Below are 7319 nucleotides of genomic sequence, written 5' to 3'. Positions count from 1 at the left end.
AGGCCTGTATTAGTAATAAGGTCCCACCCTCCACTAGTCCAATTAATAGCATAAATGTATCTCAGCAAATCATCTTAAATGTCATTGTTAATATAGTGTTAGATGTGCAGTGGGAACTTTACAGACAAGAAAAGAAGACTAAGTTCTTATCCTGAAGATCTAATTAAAAGTCCCTCCAAATGGCCATTGGAACCAACGGGAAATGATGTGTAGACAATAGGTGAAAGATGGGCTGCAACAAGAGAGAAATAATGTGTCTTGTTTGTGCCACAGGCCCCTTCCCACTTCTCTGTTTTTTGTCAGGTCTTTGATTTTGCCTAGACTAGGAAAAGTGGTCCAGTTTAGCTTGGGCTTAGTTAATACATGCGAGTGAAGCTTGAGCTAAACTTAACCTTATTCTTAGTGGAGGTGCAAGGTAACATCTTGTTGTTCAGTTTTATAGGGTGAAGTTGTAACTTAGGTTAAAGCTCAGCCTGCTACAAAGTTGAACGGAAGATGTGACCCTGCATCTACATACTAGGAAAAGAACAGGTGTGTGATCACTCAACCTGACCAAAACGAGACCTTGTTTCCTAGTCTAAAGAAAACCTGGGGTCCGGGCTAGCATTTCAAGCCTTTTAATCCTAGCTAATAGAAGTCAAAGCACGTAGGGGAACATTAGTGGTTAAGTCCTCTCAGATTCCATGATCTGCATGACCACTGCATTTCCACTGCATGGTTATGTCTGCACTGGTGGGTTCTTGCCAGTGCATCCACACTGCTTGCCCACTCTTGTGCAAGAACATTTACAGTAAGGTGTCAGAAGAGAGGGCTTCTTGTGCAAGAGCTATGCTCTTTTCTAACAGGTGTAAGCCCTCTTGCGCAAGAGGGCAGTGTGGATGCGCAGCAGGGGTTTCTTGTGCAAGAAAGCCCTATGGATAAAATGGCCATCGGAGCTTTCTTCTTCAAGAGAGCGTCCACACTGCCTTGGATGCTCTTGCGCAAAAGCACATGGCAGTGTGGATGCGTTCTTGCGCTAGAGTTCTTGCAGAAGAACCTTTGCGCAAGATGTTCTTGTGCAAGAACCTACCAATGTAGACATAGCCCATAAATGCACTTGCCATCCTGAAGCCACTGCCACCACTTGTAATCCTTGCCTGTAAAGGCTTTACTGGAACACTGCAAACAATTCCTGCACCCAGACAAGCAGAAGCAGCGAGGAGTCCTGTGGCACCTTATAGACTAATTGATGTGTAGGAGCATAAGCTTTCGTGGGCAAAGACCCACTTCGTCAGATGCATGATAGATTTCCACTCCACATGGCTAAATGCAGTGCCTTGCATGGTGTCAAGTATCAGAGGGGTAGCCGTGAGTGTGAGCCGCTTTTGCAGATTTTCAGACTAACATGGCTACCCCTCTGATACTGACAGACAGGATGTTCCTACCTCCTGCAGCAGCCAAAGCAACACACATAGCAAAACTCCATGAATACTAAGACAAAGATACAGAGCCAGCTACTACTGGTGGTGCTGTGTGCACTGATACTTACAATATGGTGTAATGAGGAAAGGATGAGGATACACCATGACACCCGTAGGTATGTTATTGGCAGCCAGGATGAACATGGCCTGAGCCCTTACTTGAGCTAACCCCTCTCCCATCTCTATAGGATAATGCTGTAGCAGGCCATCAACATCACTAGAGTGGGATGGAATGCCACACTTGGGTCAGTGTGAGTTACACATTCCTTTTGAATGTGGACGCTTATCCTCCACATCAGAGGACCACTCAGCTCAGTTTCCTATAAGAGCATGTGGGTGTGCAGTAATGTTCCATCTATTTTTTTTCATCTGTGTGTGGGATAAATTTTATTGTGCACCAAGGCATGTGCAGATGTGCATCACCAGTAGAAACATGTGCTGATGTGTTTCTGTTAGTCAGCTGTGTGGCATTTGAATCTTTCTCGGGTGGCCACCCAAGCTTATAGGGAACACCGTTGTAGGCTTCATGGAAGAAAGTTCAGAAATAGGAGTGGAAGAAATGTATCCAGTTCTACCTGAGCAACAATCATGAGCTAAACTAAATGGATGTTTTGATGTCACTATGGTCGAGTGGTTATTTTACCAGGCTGGTCCTGATTCTTCATTTTCTGCTTAGGCAGAGCATTTTTACAAATCAGTGCTGTGGAATATTGGGATGAAAACAAATCTTACTTTGTCTTACTTTCAAAGCAGATCATGGGAAAATTAACCAAGATGAATGTCTTTGGACAGAGTGCAATGTCTTTGTAAAGAGTACAGCACCGCCGCTTGATTTAAAAACAGGTCTTGTGGCTTCTAGAGTAATAGCTTATTGTCCCACAGGCCCTGATTCAGCAAAGCACTTATGCACATGGTTACGTCTCATTGGTTTCCCATTCTTGATGTCCCATTAAAATAAGCAGGGTTTAGGCTTGTGTTTAGATAAGTGAGATCCTCAATGGAAGTTAGATGTCTGAAAACCACTAAGGAGCTGGACCACAGTCATTACCGACCGTGATGAAACAAAAAACAGGACTATGTAGCACTTTAAAGACTAGCAAGATGGTTTATTAGGTGATGCAAAATGCAGGACAATGTGGCACTTTAAAGACTAACAAGATGGTTTATTAGATGATGAGCTTTCGTGGTCCAGACCCACTTCCTCAGATCATATAGTGGAAGAAAATAGTCACAACCATATATACCAAAGGATACAATTAAAAAAATGAACAAATATGAAAAGGACAAATCACATTGCAGAACAGGAGGGGGATGCAGGGGGAAGGGGGGGAGGAAGGAAGGTAAGTGTCTGTGAATTGATGATATTAGAGGTAGGGAGAGTGGGATGTTTGTGAGTTAATGATATTAGAGGTGATAATTGGGGAAACTATCTTGGTAATGGGTGAGATAGTTCAAGTGTTTGTTGAGTCCTTTTTGGAAAGTGTCGAATTTTAACATGAATGACAGTTCAGAGGATTCCCTTTCAAGTGCAGATGTAAAAGGTCTTTGTAGCAGAATGCAGGTGGTTAAGTCATTGAGAGAGTGTCCTTTCTGGTTAAAATGGCAAGAAACTGTTTTTTCTTTGTGATCTTGTCTGATATCTGTTTTGTGGGCATTAATCCTTTGGCGAAGTGTCTGAGATGTTGTCCAATGTACATAGCGGATGGACACTTTCGGCACATGATAGCATAAATTATATTTCTGGATGCGCAGGAATATGTGTTCTTGATCTTATAACTCACTTGGTTAGGTCCAATAATGGTATCAGCAGAATGAATAATCTTTCAGCTAACTATTTGCACTGATCTCTATTTTATAGTAAGAGCCTCAGACTCAGAGGCCCACAGGGGAGTTCTCAGAATCAGGAAGGAGAGGTCCGTGTTCTGGTTAATTTAATCCTTTTCAAATGTGTCTGTTATGAAAGGGCTACCTATTTTTAATGCTGAAATGAACATTTTCTAGCTATGCTTTTAAAAAATTACCACTCCTAATGAAATGTCTTGAACCCAATCTAATTTTTGTTTCCCTTGAAAAGTCCAAGAACGACTTGAAAATACAGTGATAGAAAAAGGTAAAGACTCCATTAAAAATATGATATCAAAAGAATCTAAAGTCACTACCTTTGCAATGAGATATATCAGATAAAAGTCATATAGCTCAATCAAGCTCCTATTGAAATAAATGGAAAGGTGGCCACACTGTTTAGTTACCATCCATGGAAGTTAATGGTATTAGGCCTGATTCTGATGTAAAATTACACCTCTGCAAAGGAATGGCTCTCTTGAAATCCAAGGAGTTATGTCCGTATAAAACCATCATGAGAAGAGAGACATGTCCATTATTTTGCCGCCATACAGTGCATATATTGTCATACTAATGCAAAAGAAATAGAAGAAGAAGAAACTGAATAGAAGGGACAATTATACAGTTAAGCATAAATATGGACCTTCATTGAAATCAAGATCTGCCTGAATGCAAAAAAAAGTAAGCCAGTTTTTGTATACCTGTCTTGCTGCCCTACAAAAACAGAATGATGGTGATTAATTAACAGTTTGCAAAATCAGTTTGAAGGATGAGAAACACTAAGTATTATCCTTTTGAAGAGCAAGCGCATTTCCATAATTTGTCTGTTAATTTCTACCTAAATTGAGCATCTAGAATCCTTCATTGTTGTGCTTACAGATGTGCCCCAATCTCAATCCCAGATTCGGATCTGGGCTTTGATCCAGTTTTACTATTTATATTAACAACATTTCAAGATGGATCAACTTAAGACTTTGGGAAGATCAAATTCTGATCTACATATTCAACACAAAGATATGGACATATGAACATCTGGGATTTCATCCCTTTATGGGGACAGAATTGCCTAACTCTCATAAAAACACAGATACTTGTATTGAGATTTCCCCCCTTAAAGTAAATCTCAATGTAAAACCCCCACCACACTCCCAAACTATTAGCCTTCTTTCCCAATGTCTGACCCTCTTTAGAGAACATGATTTTTCTGAAAAAGATTTCTAGAGAGAAATAACCAAAAAAACATTTTTTTCAACTGACTTGAGTATGAAGACTACTAGAGAGGTCTGGAGTAAAGTTTTTAGGTGTGCCTAAGTCACATTTTCAAAAGAGATTTAGGCAAATAGCAGCCTAAGTCAACAACTTTTAGGATCTTAAGTGTCAAAGTCACAGTTGAAAAGGGGATGTAGACACACCTGAAAATGTTATTCTTGATGTATATTTTTAATTATAATTAATCCAGTCTCCGATCATAACCAATCAAGGTACACTAACCCATGTAAAAATACACTACTTCAGTACGAATGCAGTGAATCATCAGTGTTTCCTGGCAAACTAAGACTCGGTTTTCCATGTAACATCTGACAGTGACACATAAATTACTTAAGCCCCTCCACTCAGATTAGTAAAACTCCCAGTGACAAGAGAATCCTAGAACTGCATCCTTATGAACAAGAGATTCAGCATCTGTCTGATCAAGAGAGGAAGTAAATTACAGAGCCAAGAAGACCCCTTCATCTGAAATTCATTCCATCCATAAGGCCTAGTCTGGCTCCCATTGGAGTTAGAGGAAAACTACCATGCAAAGGGGTGTATGACCAGACACCGAGGGTTGAGCTTGTCCTCTGACCCTAATTATCGGGAAAGTGGTCACATGTAAGAAAGTGAAACAGTGATTAGTTGAAATTACCTCATGCAAGATAAGAGCCTAACTGTATTTAATGGGTCTTCTCTAGCTAGTAATTTGTAAGTAAGTAATATATAAGCAAAAATGTGGGCCTAATTTAGTATGGTCAGTAACACCCTCCAAATAATCTCTTTAGGCTTTGTTTGCACTTCTTCCTTCTTAGCATCCACAATATATTTGAGAGAGTCGGTCTATGTGTGTGTCTGTCTGTTTGTCCAAGAACTCCTCCTCAATGGTAGAGCTAGGACCATCAAATTCAACATACAACATCTTCGTATCATAACTTAAAGCAAGGGCAGGGTTTGATTGTGCCAGGAAAATGGGATGGGCCTGCAATGGGGCTGCTTCTCAGAAAACCACACAGAAAAGTGAGAGAATCACCAGGTGAAAGGTAAAAGGGGCTGGATGAGCCCTACCATCCAGAATAGCTCCAACCCCAACCTCCCAACCCCCAGGTGCCCTTTACAAAGGTGGGGGGGAGGGGCCTGAAGCTCCCCCCATTTATATGGGAACATTGCCAGCTGTTGTTCCTCTTCATCAGGGAATGAGGGGAAAATGCAGTTTGCTGCATTCCTTGCTCTGGCTGGGGAGTACAAGGGGCAGATGAATATGGACCTGCCCCTGTTGGGGGACATGCACCCCTTTCCCAGCCATGCCCACTGGAGCTGCAGCCTGCATACCAAATCCCTCTTCCCCAGCCCTATCTTCAGCAATGATTTAAAAGAAGCATGGACATTTTAATTTTCTTTTCCAAAAGCAAACATTAATTGAGTTAAAGGGCCTGAGCAGCACTGGGTAAATCTCCTAGTACTAAATATTCTCTTATTCAGCTTTTGGACTCTCCCTCACTTGGGTAAAGGATGATGGAAAAGTCAGAGACCTGTCAAACATAGTTAAGAAAAATAAAAGAAGTTCATTTCTTAAATCAGGTCAATAGTTCGTTATTGTTAAAAAGCAAACAAACATGTTATATAAGTTAGTGGGAAATGCATAATTACATGTTTTGCCATAAATATTTGTAATTAGTATGGTATAATGAACCAGAGGATGGGATATAAAAGAGTACTAAAACTTAAGCCTTTGCCTTTGTTCGTGTGTACAGCCTTCATTTGTGTACATGCCTGTTTCACCTCCCTTAATCACCGGGGTGTGGCATGCAGAACCCATGCTAAAACAAACCTCTTAGACCTCGATTTTAACCTCAACATTAGCAGTGGGCTTTCTGTCTGCTACAGCAAGAGTTATCTGCTTTGCAGAATGTGTTAAGTAACTCCTGGGGCTGTTTAGTGTTCCTAAAATATCCTTACACCATATTCAGAAGTACTGTAGCAGTAAGATGCCCTAACTCTAAGTCAGTCTATGTCTTCACTACAGCCTGGACTGATGCTTTGAGACGGATCCACCAGTGGTTGATTTAATGGGTCTATAAAACCAATGTTCCCTGTAATCTTTTCCACTCACATGTGGATTTTGTCCATCCACATGCAGAATACATTTTGTTATGTGCACTGAGGCATGTGTGAATGTGCCCCAGCAGCAGAAACAAAAATCCAGCTGTGGGTGCTCTGCTAATCAGCTGAGTGCCATTTGACTATCTCCTAAATGGCCACAAAACGCACAGCTTACAGCTCTAAGATCCACCAAATTGACCACAGATTGCTCTGGAGTCAACTCTTCTACTCTATCCCAGACAAGAAGGCTACGTCTACACTGGCCCCTTTTCCGGAAGGGGCATGTAAATTTCACCTATCGTAGTAGGGAAATCCGCGGGGGATTTAAATATCCCCCGCGGCATTTAAATAAAAATGTCCGCCGCTTTTTTCCGGCTTTTTAAAAAGCCGGAAAAGAGCGTCTACACTGGCCCCGATCCTCCGGAAAAAGCGCCCTTTTCCGGAGGCTCTTATTCCTACTTCAAATAAGGAATAAGAGCCTCCGGAAAAGGGCGCTTTTTCCGGAGGATCGGGGCCAGTGTAGACGCTCTTTTCCGGCTTTTTAAAAAGCCGGAAAAAAGCGGCGGACATTTTTATTTAAATGCCGCGGGGGATATTTAAATCCCCCGCGGATTTCCCTACTACGATAGGTGAAATTTACATGCCCCTTCCGGAAAAGGGGCC

The sequence above is a fragment of the Pelodiscus sinensis genome, chromosome 4 (assembly GCF_049634645.1).
Source record: "Pelodiscus sinensis isolate JC-2024 chromosome 4, ASM4963464v1, whole genome shotgun sequence".
NCBI classification, from domain to species: Eukaryota; Metazoa; Chordata; order Testudines; family Trionychidae; genus Pelodiscus; species Pelodiscus sinensis.
The sequence above is the reverse complement of the archived record's forward strand: the minus strand, read 5'-3'. Positions refer to the sequence as shown.